Source organism: Haliaeetus leucocephalus, unplaced genomic scaffold (assembly GCF_000737465.1).
Source record: "Haliaeetus leucocephalus isolate CR32 unplaced genomic scaffold, Haliaeetus_leucocephalus-4.0 Scaffold506, whole genome shotgun sequence".
Classification (NCBI taxonomy): domain Eukaryota; kingdom Metazoa; phylum Chordata; class Aves; order Accipitriformes; family Accipitridae; genus Haliaeetus; species Haliaeetus leucocephalus.
The window spans coordinates 6,733,682-6,753,285 of record NW_010972942.1 but is presented as its reverse complement, the minus strand read 5'-3'; the positions used below and the strand labels follow the sequence as shown (position 1 = coordinate 6,753,285).

The 19,604-nt window shown below is 38.3% G+C and overlaps 1 protein-coding gene across 2 annotated transcripts in view; it reads right to left on the bottom strand.

Moving 5' to 3' along the window:
• NCOA2 (nuclear receptor coactivator 2) overlaps window positions 1-19,604 on the bottom strand; it is a 185,260-nt gene that overhangs the window by 89,536 nt on the left and 76,120 nt on the right. Inside the window, exon 3 of one of the 2 annotated variants that reach the window (XM_010575897.1) lies at window positions 3,977-4,074. The exons of the other annotated variant lie outside the window; for it this stretch is intronic. The gene's annotated coding sequence lies outside the window, so the exon portion shown is untranslated. The remainder of the gene's footprint in view (window positions 1-3,976; window positions 4,075-19,604) is intronic. 2 annotated transcript variants of the gene reach the window in all.

Genomic DNA, 19,604 nt, shown 5'->3' with positions numbered 1-19,604 from the left:
TCTTGTTGCCTTAGTTAGTCAACTGCCAAGGAATAAAACCTTGTGGACACAAGCTTTGTACCCACAAGTGTGTGTATACATATATATACACACACACTTATATATGAATACAGACTATCACCAAATAAAACATACATAGGAATAGCTGTATAAGTCAAATGAAAGAGACATTTAGTTAGCGACTAGTCTGTCACGGAAGTTAATAGCAGATGCCTCAGTAAAAAGTACAAGGCAGCTGCAGAATGATCCTTTCCCCCGGTGTCTCCTCTCTCTGTCTCTGACAATCAGCGGTTCAAGCTTAGCTGTGGTGTTGCTGTCCCTCCTCCTCCCTCTGAACCTGTCTTCAGTTGTGCCTAATTCCTTCTTAAATCCATATATACCTTTGGCCTCCACAACACTTACAGGCAACACCTTATAAGCTTTACCACAGCTCCCTTAGCAGAAATGACACTCTGGAAAAAAAAATGAAGAGTTCTAAGGGGATGCTATGACTCAATTGAAATAAATCAGCATTTTATCACTGACTTCACTGAAGCTTGGATTTTCCTCCTAGTCTACTAGAGGAAGATGTCAAACTGTTATTTCTCTCTTTTGTAGGACATAAATCACTCCATGGGTCTGACACAACTATGCTTGTATCCTGCAGCCCAAGGAAAACAAGGTTAGTCTACTATTAAAGCTGAATGTTCATTACCAGCCATTTTATTCTCTTTGTAAAAATAACCTGAAATTAATTTGTGTTAATAATGAAACCATTTACGGTAAAGAAGAACCACAAGTGCTAAGAATGAATTAGCATATATTCCAAGTATTTTTAATTTTGGAATATAATGAAATATAATTACTAAAGAGGGGAAGAAACACCCACTACATTCAGAGAAGGAGTTGACCAGAAGCCTGCAATACACTGCCTCAAAGTAAAAAATAACACACATTTAAAACTAGTTGGACTGAACACCTGGAAAAACTTCAGGAAAAGCAACAAAAATAATTTTATTACCATGCAGTTCTAACAAGTTTATTCATGAGAATCTTGTGTTAGATGGTTGCTCAATCACAACAGCCTATGCTATCAGGAATGGAAAATCAGAGCACTACAGAATCTTTATGAAGTTTGTTTAGGGACAGCGTGCATAGGAGAAAATTAAATGGGAACAGCAAAGAGGAGATTCAGGTACAACACACACTGCAAATTAAGTGCATTTACCATAAACTTTTGGTTTGATTCTTCATTTAGGATTTTCATCAAATTCCTGCGGTCTTCCTTACACTCTGTATCCTCACATCCCAGACAGCCCTTCCCAATCTCTCACTGTACAACTCCAGCTATCAGAGAAACTACCCGCAGGGTCAGCCACAGTCTCCCAGGTATTGAGAGTAGCTCACTTCTGAAAGACACAGGCTTTCAAATCTTACCCCTCACCTTCAGAGACTAAAGCATTACTTGCTAATAATAATTTTTAGTCCAATTCAGGCATCCTTCTAGGCCTGCCACAGCTGAACGTAAGCGAGTAAGAAAAGCTAAGGAGGAATGCAGGCAGTAAGACGACTCCATTGGGATTTCCTTGCAGGTACAGTGATTATCAACTTACAGACAGTCTTCTCGTTTACTCAGCTCAGACAGCTTGGCTTGTAGACCAGTCCTCAGTCCTTAACTCAGCTTTCTTCTTGCAATTGTGCAGCTATTCTGTAGTAGTGTGCTAACAAATTTATTGCATTTATTAATGAAGTAGATTCTGAGAATCAAGGTTGTTTTCACACCTTTCCTCATTTTTTTCCCCTGTTCCTAGTCTAACTAACTAACTAACTAAAATCGCACTGAAAAATCTAACCAGCCAGCTGACTTCCTAATGACATTTGTTATTAAATATCGTGCTAAGAACTCTGGAGTGAAATGAAATATTTCAAAGTCCTCCTCTAGCTCAGACTTTCCAAGAAGGGTTTTTTTCTTACAACATGGTGTATTTTGTAATGTAGTCATGTCTCCCCTCCTTCCTTGCACAAGAAATTTACCTTACAAAGATGACAACAACAAAGAAGAAAAAAAAAAAAAAGAGCGCAAAACTTTTTGAACACCACCAGTGTAACCTTTATGACTACAGTAGCATACAGAATTTTGAAGAGTGGGCAGACAAAATGACTCTGGTCAAAGATAATGTTTGAAGTTTTATATATGCTACATACCATACTTCTGTAAGAAATTGCTTATGAAAAAAAACACCCAGACTTGAGTTTTGTGAGAACACGGAGCCACCTGATGAACACAGTCTACACAAAAGGTTGATTTTGTTCAAATTTCCCCCCTTAATACATCCTAAAAGGCATCAGACAAATCAAAATGACCGTACAAGCAACAAAAATCTATTTTTCTACAAAACATAGGTGCCAACATTTTCAGTATGCACTACTCGGCCCCCGCTATCTTGTTAGATCTTCCGTAATGAAATAAAGGAAGAAAACACAAGAAGCAGAGAGGAAGTTTCATTGTTCTTGCGGCTTCGACATTTGGTGCCACGAACGTGACGGGCTCTCAAGCCTCTACTCAATGGCACCGCCTGCCTCAGGCCTCTGTATCAAGATGTAGGTATATTGCAATTAAAATAATCAAACCAAGACAAAAGAGAACAAGCAAATAAATAGCGCTAACTTGTTTATGTTTCTGGCTCTGCCCTCACAGTATGAAATAAAGTCTCTTCAAACACATACTACGTTAATTTGAAAAACAATAATATTTTCCTTCCCCCCTCCTATCTCAAAGTAGCATGAGTTTTTCAAAGTCCTAAATAAAATAAACTAAGGCATTTCCTGTATGTATTTAGTTAATTATTAAACGGATTCTAAGCATGATAGTCACCACCACTATTTCAATATGAGTCCAGGAAAACACACTTTTAGCAAACTGCCAGTGCACTGCAGTAATGACTAGTTATATGCATCTTCGCAATCCTACCCTTAACTTTGGAGGCAAAATTCTAGACAAGTGACAATCAGCACTCCTACGCAAATCCAAACACTTCATCTTATCTTTTTTTTGTGGTCCGGAATTAGTATTATTGCTGTGAGGTAAAGAGCAATGCTAGGCTTAATGCTGTGTACGACAGGAAAATAAAGCCAACAAGCCTGCAATAACTTCCCAAGCAGGGGAGACAGCATACTATCTTCACTTACTACAAGTAACCATCTATAACCTTTTTCAGGGGATATTATTATTTAATTAATCTGCAATATTAAATGTTGTCCTCCCAAGGTTAAAAGAAAGGTAAATACTGCCAAGATATTTAATGACATCAGCATGCATAACCATGAGATAAATATGAGGTCTGAAGATTAACTGAATGTCATTCTGTTTACAGGATCGCATACTTGTAAAGAAAACTATTAAGATTAGAGAAAAAGTTATATAACGACTATGAATGTTTTCGTGTGTTTTTTCTACTGAAGCTCGTGGTCAGAAAGAGAAAGCTTTATTGCAAAAATGTCTCAGTCTTACTTACTCTGTACTTTTTTCATGTGCACAGAAATTACTGAATATTGAATAGTAATTACTGCAATGAAAAGACACTTTCAGGCTCCACCTCCTCATGACAGTGGGAAAATATAGATGGGTTTGTGTATTATTCTGGATGCCAGAAAACTTGCTTACAAAAATATTTCCTGTGCAGTGACTAAGATATATTTAGCCTCGTAAACCCATAAAACTGTCACAGGCAACCACAAGTACACCTGTAGCCGTTAAAAAGGGGGGAAACTACAGAAACTGGAGAATCAAATTTACATTATTTCTTTGTATTTGTTATTTAGAAACATTATCTTTAAACTCTCTTGCTCAAAATTAGCTCTTCCTCCCACCCCCCCAAACCAACACCTCCCTTGCCCGCCCCCCCAACATCCAGACACCTACAATGCTCACATGTGAGCACACATACGTGCAAAAAGAGAGCACTAACAATGAAGTCACGGCACTTCAGAAACACACCTTGTCGTCTTCCAGCCTTTGCAGTTGAAGGCAGATCTCACTAGTATTTCTGTGTCTTCAGATCAAGATGTAGATAAATTCCCCATCCATCACACTGGCTTTTTATTAAAAACAGGAGGAGGAAAAAAAAAAAGGAAAAAAAGTAAAAAAAAAAAAAAAAAAAAAGGAGACAATTACCAGTAAATTTACAGCCTTAAAAATATCAGCTCTCCATTATCCCAAACCAGTGTTATGTCTTGATGTAAACCAAAGCACATGCTGAGTGAGGACGTGCGCACACAGCAGCTTATCATCTCTGTCATCTGCTTCTAATGACAGCTGACAAACTGGCCACGCTAATCCTTCCCTAACTGCTGATCAGAGAGATCCCCCTTTGACAATCCAGCATGGTGGAGTACTCGAAAATTCCTCCTGCTTCTGTTCTGTTGCTGCTCTAAAAAGCAGTTTCCTTTTCATTGAGATAATAGCCTTTTCTGCAGTCACGTGGCGCCCGGGCTACATTAGCAGAGCTTGATGATAATAGACAGAGTAACTCCCCTCCCTCCCTTCTGCTGATTTTAAGGGTACGACTCCAGGAGAAACCCAAACCCGGCAGACTTGAAATAATTTTGCATCTTCCTTTATCGAAAAGCAAACTGTGCTGTTGGAGAAGAGGAATGCGTGCGCTCTCTCTACTTCTTGCATCAAACCTAATTAACGAATACGGTTTTAGGCAGTGCCTTCGTTGGGGCGCACACACGGGTCATAAACATGTCATATGAGACTAAACTGAATATTAAGCATGCTTAATACTGAATAGATGGCATGCCAGAATTGCTCTTTTTCCCCTAGAGTACTTTAATTTTTTGCTCTTAATTTTAGTTCTGCTGCAATAAATACTCTTCTCTCAGCAACATCGTATGGTTCAACTCCTCCCAGCACCCAACTCTCCTGCAAATACGAAAAAGCATAAATAACAAATGATCTGCACTACAACCTCCAGTGTGCTTCCCTTTTTCGTCTTCTTTTTTTTTTTTTTTTTTTAAAGTAACATCATTTATCTTGCTTCAGCTCAGTACCCTGACAAACATCTTAAGCATGTTTTAAATACACTGCCCAGTGGGGAAACCTACCTAAGCTTCAGCTTCAGAGTTCCCATCCCTCCTGAGTGCCAAGCCCCGGACGGGTTTGCACCTCACTGTTCAGAAGGTTTCCTGCTTGTAAAAGGCAAAGTATACAAGCAAACATACTGCTCTGTTCTACCTTCACTGAAATATTTCACAGGCTGAAAGCAGAACCTTTCCTCTTCTGCGCTAGCACACTGTTTCCCTGTTACCTTGGCGCACAGCATAAAGACATCCAATTTATCCCCCCCGGGTCTGTCCACCTCTGACAGCGCTGGGCAGTGCAAGAGGGCACGGACCAGCACAGCCTTTCAGCTGACATTTCAGTGTTGGGGTTTGCAAACTGTTTCAGAAAGCTGTGGATGAAGCATCTTAAAGTTATTTGCAAGCCCGCAAAACAATTTTTGCAGCTTTATACCCACTCTTTTCCAATCTGATTAGGAAACAGAATTATCTCCTTTTCTCCTTTTACTTCCATCTTTTCCCATTACACCAGATCATTCTCCTTAAAGATGACATTGATCATAAACTTACAGTTTCTCCAGAAATTGAAAAGGTTAGTGCTAGAGACTGTGGTTGTACTTATAGGGAAATAAGGTGGAAATTGTGATGAAATAGCGGCTATCCCATACACACCATCTTTGCCAACGTTGCCTGTCACCTTTTCTGTTTAATCCTCTCCCCAGAGACAGCCTTCCTCAGGGAAGGGGCCCTGCCCAAGGCTCTGGGGGATCCCTGCTCCTAGGCTACGATCAAAGCTGAGGCATAACCTGTCTGCAGCTGAGGAGCTGGAAACAAAACGGGAATGGGGTCCTTTCTGTAGCAGCATGAATCCTCTTTTCTACTCTTCCCTTTTCCATGCTTTAGAGAGAATCTGTGAGAAAGAGCCTCAGTCCAGGAGGAAATAATCTGGTTCCAAAAGGAGGCTATATAATACACTACATTCAGCAGAAAAACATATAAACATATACACTAAATTGAGAGGAGTTTTTTTTGCCAGTGCTTTCTAAGTATGTCCTTCCATCTGAAAGCGCCACACTACATAGGGTAAGCAAAATGAACATTATTGGGAGCACATATAACTTTAAGCCCAATAGAACAAGAACTGCTTTGCGATCTTAACTTTCTTTTATTAAAACAAATTGTCACTTGCATTTTCCGTATTAATTCCTTAGCTGAAGGAAGGTGCATCAAGCATACTGGTTAAATTGGAAAATGATACAAATGTGGGAAAAACTGTGAGGATTACAGAGAGCATCTCTGATATTCAGGAAAATATATTAATAGACAAGCACCAGAAGGAAAATGAGCTTTCACAAGAACACACACACACAAAAAATACTTCACTTTTGAAGTACAAATCTAAGGAAAACAAAAAATGCAAGCCTACCAGTCAGATACCATAGGTAGAACTGTACTGCTGACATCTGCAGGAATTGTAAGAGAATAAATTCAAAGACAACACAATATGGTGAGCACAAACACAATCACCACAGTGTTAGGGAAGGAATTATGTGTAAATAAAAAGGAGGAGGTAACAGAAAAGGGTCGTTTTAGCAATAAAATACGAATTGAAGACGGAAAGCAGTGAAAGTATACAGATGTTGTTAAAAAGATTGCTTGGTGAAGAACAGAGTACAGATAAAGCAAATGGAGAAGAGGGAACCCATCACTGTAATGCACAGACTGATTCTAGACAAAAAGGGAAAGAAGAAATAAGTGAAAAAATATTCCAGTTAGAAAACACCAGTCTGAATATAAATAAGGAAACCTGCAACTGCAAAGGAGGAAAGGCTCTTTGGTTTTATCAGGCAGTGAATACACACTTCCAATGGAAATGACAGAATTGTTGCTTCCTTTCAAATACAGTTTCACAGGAATCGTGCACATAATTTGGGAATGAGCAGGTGATCAGGATCAGACAGACATCTTACACAGCAGAAGAGGTTCATCTAAGTTTTCTCTAAGAAATATATTTCATTAATACTTCATTTTGTTTGCCCAGCCATAGGTGGCTTTGCAGTAGACATAGGGAAGCTGTACCTTCACTGAAACATCTACAATTTTTGGTTTAACATATCAAATAATTGAAATTGCTAAACAGAAAACTGCTTTCATTGCATGCATTTCACAGTTCTTTTGAGTTTGTGCTTTCTTTTTCTTCCTTTATTTTCTCTTAAGAAAGAGTGAATTGGGCAGAGACAAGAACGTATCACGACACAATCTGGTGTTGCTTGCCCTTCTTCTAACATACCTGCACCTGAGGCAAGGACTGGTAAAGCAATCCCAAAACATCTTTCAGTCTTTTTAATCCCCAAACATGATTTTTTTAGTCCTTTCTCTCACACTCTATACCACATCCAGAAGGATCCAATTCCACCTTCATAATCCCTTCAATCCTCTCAGTTTGGAGTACCCAAAGGGGCACCATAATTGCCAGCTATAGTGATGGCCCTTGTTTACACCACAGAATAGTAAGACACTTCAAAATGTGTTTGAAAGATTACAAAGCTGACTTGCTAGGCTTTATTCAAGGCAAGAGGCCACTGACTGTTAGGAAAGCTGACTAAGCAGCATTAAGTACTGCTTGTGAGAAAGACTGGAAGGGCAAAGCCCCGCACCAGCACAGAGAACGACAAGCAGAAACTACTAGGACTGACTGCCAAGAAGCACAATAAGGATATTACTGCTCAGGCCAGGAACAAAGACAGTACAAATATCTTTTTCATGTGTTACATTTCAGTAAATGTAGAAGCAAGCATCCAGTTTTCAAATATTAGGTCAATTTTAAAAATTCTTCTATTTGAGCACTAACAAAACCATTATGGCTTCCTCATCAAAACTGGAAACGTGTTACTTACGTGTCAACGATACTAACATTTTACCAGTTCAGGAACTCCTAATTCACCACTACTTGAAAACGAAGTAGATTTTTCTTTTTCCTTTTACCAGCTGAAGAAAAAGAAATAGGATACTGTAGATAAATCTAGTTTTTCTGAGCTTTTCATCTCCTCTTGAGGGACACAAGAATCATATCAAATGTATTTCCACTGGAATTTGGAGCACTTGGCATTTCTCACAGTCAGTCTCTGTATTAACAGTACATATGCCTACAGTGCTAAGTACCTTGCGACTTCTGTCCATACGAGGGCAATGAAAAGACACTCCCTCCTCTCTCAACCTCTCAGATATTACTGTTGACTTCTCTTCGTAGTATCAAAATGTCCGTGCTTCTTGAACTCAGCTTACCAAAGCTCTCATAACTTCATAAGCATGCACCCAGCCACCCACTCAGAGTATTCTGTGTGCAAGTTTCTGCAATATCTAACTGGACAGTTCAATACTGCAGTGTGTGCTATATATAGCAATTAAGTTCTGTAGGGGCACGTCCATTGACAATTGTGGTGATTTTTTTTTTTTTTTAGTATAAGTTTGGTGACTATGGTTAACTGAGATTTTTGAGTAATGGTTGGTTGGGATTTCGTCTTTTTTTTTTTTAAAGTCTCTACTGCTTCACTCGCTTACCTTTAATTAAGAAGGCATATGAGAGAAGAAAAAGGGGTTCTTTCAGTGCAACCTGGAAAATGGTCAACTGGCTCAGCTCTTTCTCCTTTTGTGAACTAAAAAAGGGTCAGAGTCTCTGCTTTGGGGTGCTTGCCAGTGCTCTCTAGGGGTTATACACAGCAAGGTGCTCTCTGGTGGAGATGGGCCTCAACCCACAGAGACCCAAGTTCAAGCCAGCGAGTTGCTTCCATCCGCACTGACAGCACACGAGAGGAACTCAAGCACAGGAAGTTGAGCAAGCAGAGAAAACCAGAACTAGAATGGAAATACTACAGCATAGAAATAAATGTTGTATTAACATGATACGTTAACATAAATGTAATAACATCTAGTGCTACCATCGGTTTTTAATGGAATGTAGCTAAATTATGAAGAATCCAGGATTTATTTTTTTTAAGAGAATGACTTTCAGCTCTACAGAATGTGCCTTTCACTGAATGTATTTTTTAAATCAGCTCAAACTCTTTATTTCACCTCACCCCAGAACAGAAGTACTTATATGGGAAAAGACTTCTAATAATAAAAGGTTCCTGAAACCTGCAGACCAACAGCTGGCAAGATTCAATGGCTCAGATTTAAATTAGATAAAAGTTTAAATTAGACAAAAGTCAGACTAGAAAATGTTTGTTATTAATAGTGGAACAAAATCATACTAATTCACCCAAGGATAAGGTAGGTTTTCTTTAATGTTGTCTCAGCTAGAAACAAAGATATTTCTAAACGACATCATATGGCTCAATCAAGGTAGAGGATTAAGGAAGAAATCATTTGGTGAAATTTTATGGTCTCTGATAACCAGGCAGGGCAGCACAGTGTAACGCTCCATCTGGCCATAACAGCAACGCTGTGTGAACTCAGCAAGATTTGATAACATTGCCTGTGGTTTTCCTTGAAACAGAAAATTGCTGTTGTGTTTAATGCAAGTGGGACCTCTACCTTCAGTTCAGGATACAGCAAATTACTCTACCATACCTGGTAATGAATATGTGGGTCTCTGCACCTAGACCTCTCTCCAAAGAGAAAGTTAACATTTCCCAGTAAGTCATAAAAGTCTCGTGTCGCGTCTGTGTTCAGTAGTTGTCTTCTAACTGCTAGTGGTTTGCAGACATTGCCATGCATTTGAGAAGCCAGCTCCCATGAGCAGCAAGGAGGAAACACACAGAGGCTATCCTGCAGACCCTGAAATTCTGGGCTTTCACATTCCTCCAGGAGACCTCACTGAAGAAGGGAGACTCCACCAATTACAACTAGATTCACATGGGAGAAACTGGAACACAGGGACAGTCGCTCTTTACAAATTTAAGAATAAATAATAAGACAATTTAATGCTGCATCACCCACTCTAGCCAAATCTTACAAACATGTCAAACAGCACTAAGGCAGTGTAAATGCTGAACAGTAAACAGTGATGAACAGTAAACACTGAAAACTGACCTCTTGCTTTAACCATTAGGAATTTAGTGCACAGTAAAGCAGGGTCATGCCCCAAATTTTGGTGTTATTAAACATCCAGAGTATCAGCGGATTATACGAGGTACAGAAGAGAAACTAAAGAAAGTTAGCTTTTCTATTAAGAATTTTAAAGTGTTCTGGTGATACTTTCTATCAGTATCAGACAGAATAATGAAAAAACCCCTGTTTAACCGAGCCCAAGCACAAATACTCCTGAAAACTACAAGGACTGTCAGAGATAACACTATTTGATGAGAAAACCAAGAGCCAGACTGCAGCCTACCAAGTAAAACAAAAGTGAAAGGAAAAGCAGCAGCAGCTGGAATTCATTTGATTTACAATCAAATAATTAAATACTCTCACCTTTAGGACAATTGGTCTGTGCTCCTTTTTATGATGTTGATGCGCCAAAATTGAGATGTAACTGAAGTATTGTGAAAATTTAAGAACTTCAAATTTTACTTGTTGAGGGTAAAAGATAAAAAACCCCAAACCTTGTGCTAATACAATGGCAATCACTGAATGTAGAGTATTAAGAAATATTTAAAACAATCACAGTTACATATTCCAAGAGAAACCGGATTCGTTCACTTCTCATCCGACAAAAGCGCAGGTTTGCTACTAGTGCCAGTAATAACAAATGGCACCTCTAAAACATGGAATACAATAGTAATTTCATCTAAATAAAGAAACAGCAAAATTTAGGCATGCTGGTAATTATTTGCAGTAGAAATGAGACGTAACATTCTAACAGAGACCTAATTCTGAGCAGAAATGCTACATAATCTCAAATAACCCCCAGTGTGGTTAGCATGGAATACTTAAGTCTATGATAAGAGAGGAAACATGTCAGGACTTGGGTCTATTTCTAACTCCTAAGAGAAAAGTTCAACACACTGAATTCCAAAACAGAAATCTATTTTTCAACTTCAGTTTGTTCTTTTTTCCCTAAAATTAACTGCAAAGTAGGTGCATATGTATGACTGAAGGGAAAGGCTCAGAAACACCATACAGCTCAGTCATTTTAATCTGAAATATTTAGAACATACAGCAAAACCTGTCCCATTCTGAGAACTCCTACACACACATATTGATGTTATATTGTACATCAATATGAAAAATCAGACGCAATCCTTGAAAATAGATGTCAGGCACATTACAGCTGCTACCAACTTCAAATAGCAGGGCTGACAGATCTTCCCTCAATGTAAAATTAGTGGCCCCTACCATGTTTACACATTTTAAATTTTCCACAAAAGCAATCTCAAAAGCATTACTTTAATCTAACAAAAATATCAACAATATGGACGGCACGTTTCATTTTCTTAAAGGCTGTGCCTGAGCATGTTGTACTGAAGCACGAGATGACACAAGGTCAGCTAAATGGGGAGAAAAGTCAAGTTTGGAAGAATACATGGCTATTTCATTGCTTTGCTTTTAGCAAAGAGACTCCCATCTTTCAAACACATGGCTGTGATGACTCTCTCATCTTGAAACTGCAGTACTTCACAGTTCACAGGACTATTTCTTACAATCCTTAGCAAATCACCCTTAATATGAGATTTGTGAGTTATTTAGATTTTTACAAATTGCCTGTCCCAGCTTCTTAAGAACCCACATTTTCTAAGCTTCAAGTTAATAATGTAATAATAAATAACACTGTATAAGCCATTTACCTTGAGTGAAAAGGGTATCCTTCTGAGAAGAGAACAGCCAAGTCCCTGAAATGAACTGTCCTTTCTCCTGTGCAATTTCTTTCCCAAAACTACAGAGAAAATAGGCAGGGCATGCAATGCATCAAGACAAAAATGCCTCACAGAGAACATTTTACTGGCAGTTTTAACAGCAGTATGGCAAAAGACAGAGATGATCTGTGAAATAATCTGGATGTAAAGTCATATACGGCTTTCAAAAGTCAGAAATTCAACCACAAGCCAAGAGACAACCAAAGCAACTGTGAGAGACCTGATGCGCTCTTGTGCTTCCAAACTATGCCTCCACCTGAGAAGCAGGATGCCCCATGGGGCCACCTTCAACACCAAGTGTACAGCCACTATTGTCGTCCAAGGGTAATCCAGCCAGCCTTACTTGCTGAGCAACATTTCAGGACCATCTTGTGGGTTTGTTGCATGACGTGCATTTGTATTAATTGATTTACAGATGATGCTGTGGTGCTAATTTTGACTGATAAGGCCATGTAGGGTCCTGAACATTGGAAGGCTGATTTTCTCTTTATTGCATATGATGGGATTTGTGGGTTTGGGATGCTGTTGTTTTGGAACATCTACACAGACACTCTGATAGCCACTCAGATTTTGGAAATTGCTTCTAACTTAGCTCAGCAGAGCCAAGGTTCAGGGACAGTGACTTGTTCTCCCAAACAACAGCCTAATAGGGGTGGATACGATATAATTTAAGTGAACTAAGACCATTAATTAATATTAAAGGGAGTTTTGCTCTCAAACCAGAGTGATTCTCTTAATAAGCATGTTTGACACTGCATGTGTTTGTTGATGTTACTGTTCAAAGAAAGTTAAAGTACTAGGGGGCAGCTGAAGGATTTATTTTTTCTCTTGAAAGACCTTTGAAAAAGAAACTTTTTCACTTTTTTGATCGTACATGGGAATGGGTGTAACACAGTGATGACCATTCAGAAGTGTAAGCCCTTCCAGATCAGTAGGCAAAGATATCTAAAGTAAAAGAAATTTTAAAAAACATGGAAAGAAGCCAATAAAGAATGGCAAATCTATGTCCCTATTAGCCAAGAGAGATGCAATTTCTTAAATTACCTGCTGTCTGGAGACTTTGGATTTAACACAATTCTGAATATGCTAGCTGTACATACTATATATAGGCATATACTAGTTGGCACTGAGGAGGGGTATACGTGAGAACGCTTTCTGAGAGGACCAACAGGGGAGAGCCCCCTGTGGAAGTAATGAGTAATGCATTGGGAATTAAGTAACAGGGTCAATTAAAATCCCTCCGTTTTAGAAAACCAGGCAAAATGAGATTACAGCTTCTGGCCGCAATGTTGCTCTTCTCTACTAAGGCAGGGTTTTAAAAAAACTTCTGTGGTGGCAATATTATTTTATGAGTTTAAATATTTTATAATACAAGGGGAGAAAACAGCAAAAGGAATATTGCACTGGGTATACCCCTATATAACACTGACACTAACATTTGTATTTGCAATGAAGATTACTGAGAAGGATAACGAGAAAGAAGAGGAAGTGATAAAGTACCCATTTAGATTTTAGGTACTTGGGAAGCTTCCATGACACAGGATCCCTGCAATCTTTAATACATCAGACTCACTTAGTATCTATGCTATATGTAAATTTATATAGATGAAGTACCTTTATTAATATATAGCTTGCAGTACCTCAGCCACTCTCAGAGTCAGAGCAGTGGGAAGATACGAAAAATCAGACTAACAAAGTCCTCAGACTCTACAGCTATGAAGAGGGCTAGATGAAAGTATCAAATAAATACAAAGAACAAGCAAAACCATGCCTAAAGCGTAATGGAAGAGAACCAAAATGGAAGGCAACATGAAGGGAAATATTTCCAAGCAGATGGCTCCTTTTAACCAGTCAATTTACTATGGCCTAAAAGTACAGTCTTCTAAACCAACTGTATTAAGACATGTAGAAGTAATTTTTCTTTGAACAATTTTCTCAAAAATCTCTTACTTGGGCATAGCACTGCTTCCCTTCTCCATCACAATTTTCTTTCTAGCAACATCTCCCCAGTCTTTCCAACTGGACGTGACTTCAGCTGTAAAACTGCACTTCATCCAATCGTGCAGTAGAGAACCAAAGCTACCCAGGAGTCTGTTATCCCCAGGGGAGTTTTAAAATCTGTGCAAGAAGCCTCTTGCCTCTACTGTCAGTATTAGAAAGTCTGGGCCTATCCCAAATAGTTAAAGGCTCTTTTGGATTTAGCTGGATACAATTCTGACCTAATATTTGGACTTGGATTAAAGACCAAGCACTTCAAGGGTATGCTAATGTCATGGATCTCAGTGCTAGATAATTTAAGTGTGCTCTGCTGAAGACCATTCCTGAAACTCTTTCAGAGGCCAAAACTGATACAGAGAAACCCAATTATTAAAGTAGCATATCTCAGCAGGAACTTGTATACCAGTTCTTCAAAATTCGTGCTAGTTGCCTACTGATTTCCAAGTACATTTGAAGAGGTTCACAATGAAGTGTAAAGCCCTAACTGGCTTGCAACATGCCTGCTCTTGCTTTCCATACATTTTATACCTATATCTACCTACATATATGTGTATATATAGCTCATCTTGAATAACACATACCTAAATTAATAAAATAAATAATATAAATAGCGGAGAACACAACTTTTTTCCCCTTTTATACTTTAATTACAAATAGGGCCTACAACAAACCCTAGGAAACATACCAAAAGAAAAATCAGTTTCTTTCAAAGCACACTGCTGGCAGGCATTTCAAACATTAGGAAATGGATAATGGCTACGAGTATTGTTAATCACCTGGAAGTCAACTGATCTGTTACCCTGTAGTAACCCTACCACAGTTTTGATGCCATGAAATTCTAATTCCCTTACTTCAAACCCAGTCTTCCTGCACCTCTGACTATTCTTTCTAATCTTCTCATATTCATTCTTTAGTTTTAAAATGTTTATTAGTTTGAAAACTGCATTTGCACTTGTCAGAGGAAGCTGGGTATTATCACTGGAAACCAATTCCTTGGAGATACCAAAGTTTCAATATTATCACACACTCATAAAGATTGTATTAGATTTCGTACAACAAATACTTCTTCTCTAAGCAGAGCTCTGAAGGTATGACTTCTCAGGGGAAAAAGTAACAGACAAGATTTCTGTAACTCTACAGTCTGCATGCTGTGCGTGTCATGTAGCAATAAATAATTCATATTTTGACCTTATGGGATACCTTTTACTCATGGATTTCAAAGAACTTTTGCAAAGGTGGATATATGTTTTATTATCTGCAGTTTATAGATCTCGGGATGAAGAGAGAAACAAAACGACCTATTCAAGGTCATTCAGTAAGCCAGGTGTATTTAAGTGGGCAATACTAGGGATGATGCCTTTTTACTCAGGTTGCAACTTACAATGACACTATGAAAACAGTCAGATGCTGCCTTGAACTTCAACGCTACTCATGAGAATGCACAATGGATGTCAGCTCTTTTACAAATATAGAAGTCTAAACATATTCATGAGGGAAAAGGAGAAAAAATTACTAACTCTAGGAATGTGGACAAGGACAGTACAGAAATGCTCCAGAATCACCTTGTGCGAACACTCTGGAAATGGCACCGGCTCCACAGGCAGAGCAGTCAGGATCTGCTGAACAGGAATCAACAAAGCTGTCCTCTTCCACATTGAGAATTCCTTGGAGACCGTATCACATACCAGACTGAGCTTGAAGAAAGTGGTAGTAGTTGTAGTTTACTATTATATGAATTGTACAAAGAGGTACTTCAGCAGATTATTATCTGCTTTTGATTTTATGACACCTTGTGAACAGTCCAACCAGAAGATAATTCATTTTAGAAAGACTGATTCTACTTACAGCAACATTACCAGAAGAAGGTACACTACTAGAACTTAAGTTATGTAAAACAGAACTGAGGCACATTTAAAATTCTAGGAAATCTAAGATACTCGTTTATATTTTCATAAGCTAAAAAGTGGTGTTTTCCCTGGTGTTAAATATTTAACTTCAACTTCTGAAAAATACTTTAAATAAAAAAATAAACATGCAAAAAGCTTTGTATAGAAAACTGTCTAATTGCAACCCCAAACTGATATATAAATATGAGAATATTTATGAGAACGTACCACTGTAGGAAGACAGTTTATTTGCCAGTTAACTCCACAGCAATAATGCTTTGGATTAAATACTTAATCTTGCAATTCTCTGAACTGTCTTACCTAATGTTAAGTCCAAGGCTCCATTCATGTCCTTAACTGTAAAGATTATGTGTAAATGGTTTCTTGGAGTAAGATCAGAATGTTCTTTACTTTTCAGGATGGAGTCTTTATGTTGTCTCAGACTGCTGAGGACTTAGACACATATAACATGCATAAATTATCTGTTCAGCTGCCCTCTGAAGTGCAGCAGTAGTAGGACCCAAGGTCCTTATGTGTTAGCCAAGAAAGATAACAAAGAAATAAGCCTTGGGTTGTTTCTTTGTTTTGCTTGTATTTGTTTCTTTTCCTTTTGCCCCAAAGAAAGAACATACTATAATCTGCCACAGAGGGAGCTTACTCTCCTCAAATAACATCATGCTTAAACAAACCAAAGATTTATATTTTACAGGGGAAAAAAAATTATCACCACTGTTATCACCATTGGCTTATAACAATTGGTAGTAAAACATTATTTCATAAAAGGTCAGCACTTCAAGGCTAGATTTAACTAACACCACCATTGGAATGTTTCCTTTACAGAAAACAAGCTTTTAAAAAGAAAAAAAAAATCACAAACCACACAGACTCCTTATTCTGCATGTGCTAAAATGAGGTAAACCTAAAACCTGGCTATTGACAAAGGAAAGTATCACTGGGAAAAAACCCTGATTTTTGTCTATGCGATCAGAATGAAATGGAGTTAAAAGACATACAGCATGCACTAAGAAAAGACAGATTTGCCAGAATTTTCCTGGGATTAATTAAAGGGGAATCATTTTAAATCCCTCTCTTCTTCCCAAGCCTCTCCAAGCTAAATTTACTCCATTTAGGTAACAAATGCAAAGTAGGCAGGGAGGCATGTGTTATTTTCCAATCAAGTCATCCACAGCAAAGCAATCTGGTTTAGAGAAAAGAATTTTTTTAAGCTTTCAAAATATAAAATCATTTGGAAGACCAAATGAAATACATTTCTCTGTGCAAATGGAGTCCTCCAGACAGTAAAACAAAATGTGCATATATGTCATCAAAAAATTCCTGTGCAGGATTTACAAGAAGCTGTCGAAAGTCTTGATATTTATGCCTGAATGCAAAAATATTTTAATGTAATGGAGAGATAAGTAATGCTTTTTGGTGGAGCTCAGTCTCCGATTCCCCTACAGCTGACGTGTCAACAGGAATATCAGCACTGAGGACCGGGATGAACACAAGCCCCTGTGTGAAAGGAGCCGGACCATTATGATTACCACACACAGCACATGTTTCACCACAATTCTCCCCATACCTTCTTCGTATTTAAGCTCCTTACCTTTTTTTTTGCTACTACTTTCACCACCTGTGCTTACAGAAATTATTATAAGCTTATTAGCTGTAAGTGGTGACGTCTACAAACATGGCAAGAGCTGGTGCTTGGTGCCAATCAGCTTTCACTAATCTGCACCCTACCAGTGCTCCCACTGCACCTCGGGATTGACTGTCAGGAGGTCAAAACCATCCCCTGGACTCAATGGGGGGCACAAAAATCACATTCCTGTCTCCCTCTCTTCTGCTAAAGGCCAGTATCAATCTAATTCTCACGTCTATCGAAAATGAATGTGTGGAGTTACTTTGGTTTTTTCATCTTCAAGGTATTTGTTACATCATGTACGTTGTGCAAAGCCAGTTGATCTCCACAGCTTGTGTGGGGAGTTGTTTGAAGAGAAAAATCTCTCTCAGAAGATCACGCGCCTCGGGAACGGGGATCTTCTGAGTTCCCATCTTGTTTACAAATGAAGAGAGCCAAGCTCAACACTTTCTTGTAATAAATATTTCATCTTAATTTTGGTGCCTTATGTAAAAAAAAAAAAGGTCTAAATCTGCACCTTTTCTACTATTCCACTAGCAAATTAAATTTATCAGTAAAACAGTTCTTTTAGCTAGTTCTGTATAGGCAAATTACTACTTCTATTCTCCAGTTACACAGCCAGCACTTAGTTTGGTGAGCAGCAGGCAACTGTGTTATACTATATGCTATAATTTATGTATTAATTTATTTGTAACAATTATACAATGGTTCAATGACAAGTTAAAAACATCTCAATATCCAGAACATTCCTGTGACAGTAATTAGCTTGTAGTAACCTAAATATTACTGGTATAGTGGTGATGGTGCTCTCTTGCCACACTAATTTCAAGCACAAGTTAGACCAGGTAAGTATTGACATGAGCGAGCAATGTTTTGATATGGGACAACAAGGAAAGATTCCACCAGGTTTGGAAAACTGTCTTCTGGGAGCAGAAAAAGCCCATCATGCTTTATTTGTATCTGTATGTGAGATGCAGTCAAAGAAATGAGAGCTTTTGTCAGTTACTCTCTCAGAGCATGTACAAAGGAAAACTAAATTAGATATTTAGATAACACTGAAAGGAAACTAAGCTTACATGTATTGCACACAGGCGTTTCACCTACTTACCAAAGGGTAGATAAGAACTTTTTGTGCAACTCATAATGGAAACCTTCGTACTTAGCTTTGAGCAATACTAGAAGAGTCACTTTAACTAGTTTATTTCCAGCAATTATTAGGAAACATGAGCGTCTCTGTTGCAAGAAAAAATGATCAGAATTAAAAGAAGAATATGCAGGCACTATAAAACACATGTCACTGGTTAAAAGTTTAATACATCAATCAGTTTGGTTGATGTGTTAACATGTTTTATGTTTTAAAGAAGTATACGGGGTATTTATTAAGTAGCTGTAATTGTTGGAGGTACTTCAGTTACTGGAATACAAAATTAGTTAGTCTGTTATTTACAAAATAGTTGTGAAAAGTACACGTCCTTCAATTAGATTTCTATTTTCATCAGGGAAACTATGGGAATAATCCCATAATATTTCAATAATGCTTCAATAGTAACATTTCAGTAATAACATTTCAATACCTTTTTGTACTTCAAAAAGAACATGAAAGAACATAACTAGATAAAATCGCTTTCTTTCTTAAGTATGAAACCCATCTCTTTAATTCATTTTCCTTTCTGCTCCATATATTAAGAACATTTTTTCACTACCAAGTTGTTTTTGTTTTTTGCATCTCCCACTTAACAACAAATCCAGAATACCTCTATGAAGTTGGTACTGGCAATACTGGCCATAACTGCCCCTGTTTTCAGGTGGAATAGCTGTCATGCAAATAGCCCTAATTCATAGAAGTCATTAACACAACAGAGATAACCACCTCACGTTGAAGAATTACGCTACTACCTTTAGATTAAGATTACTCAATTACATTTTAACAAGTTCTGTTGGGTAAATCTGCCAACCCACTATCTCTGGCGGAGGCTGGCCAGAAGCCCCAGAGCCCACCAGCCTTGGCGAGGAGCATGGGGCAGCACCGTTGCTCATGAGCCTCCCCTGAAGAGCTGGGGCTTCAACAGGTCTAGGCAAATTTCAAGTGCAGCTCAAACCTGGATATTTGAAGGCTGCTCATCAGTAAAAGCAGGGAATGCATGGGTGGTGTTCTTAAATGACTTAAAGTTTGTTTTGGTGATGGGGGGGGGGGGGGGGGGGGGAGGGGGGGAAAAAAATAGAAAGAAATAATCTAAA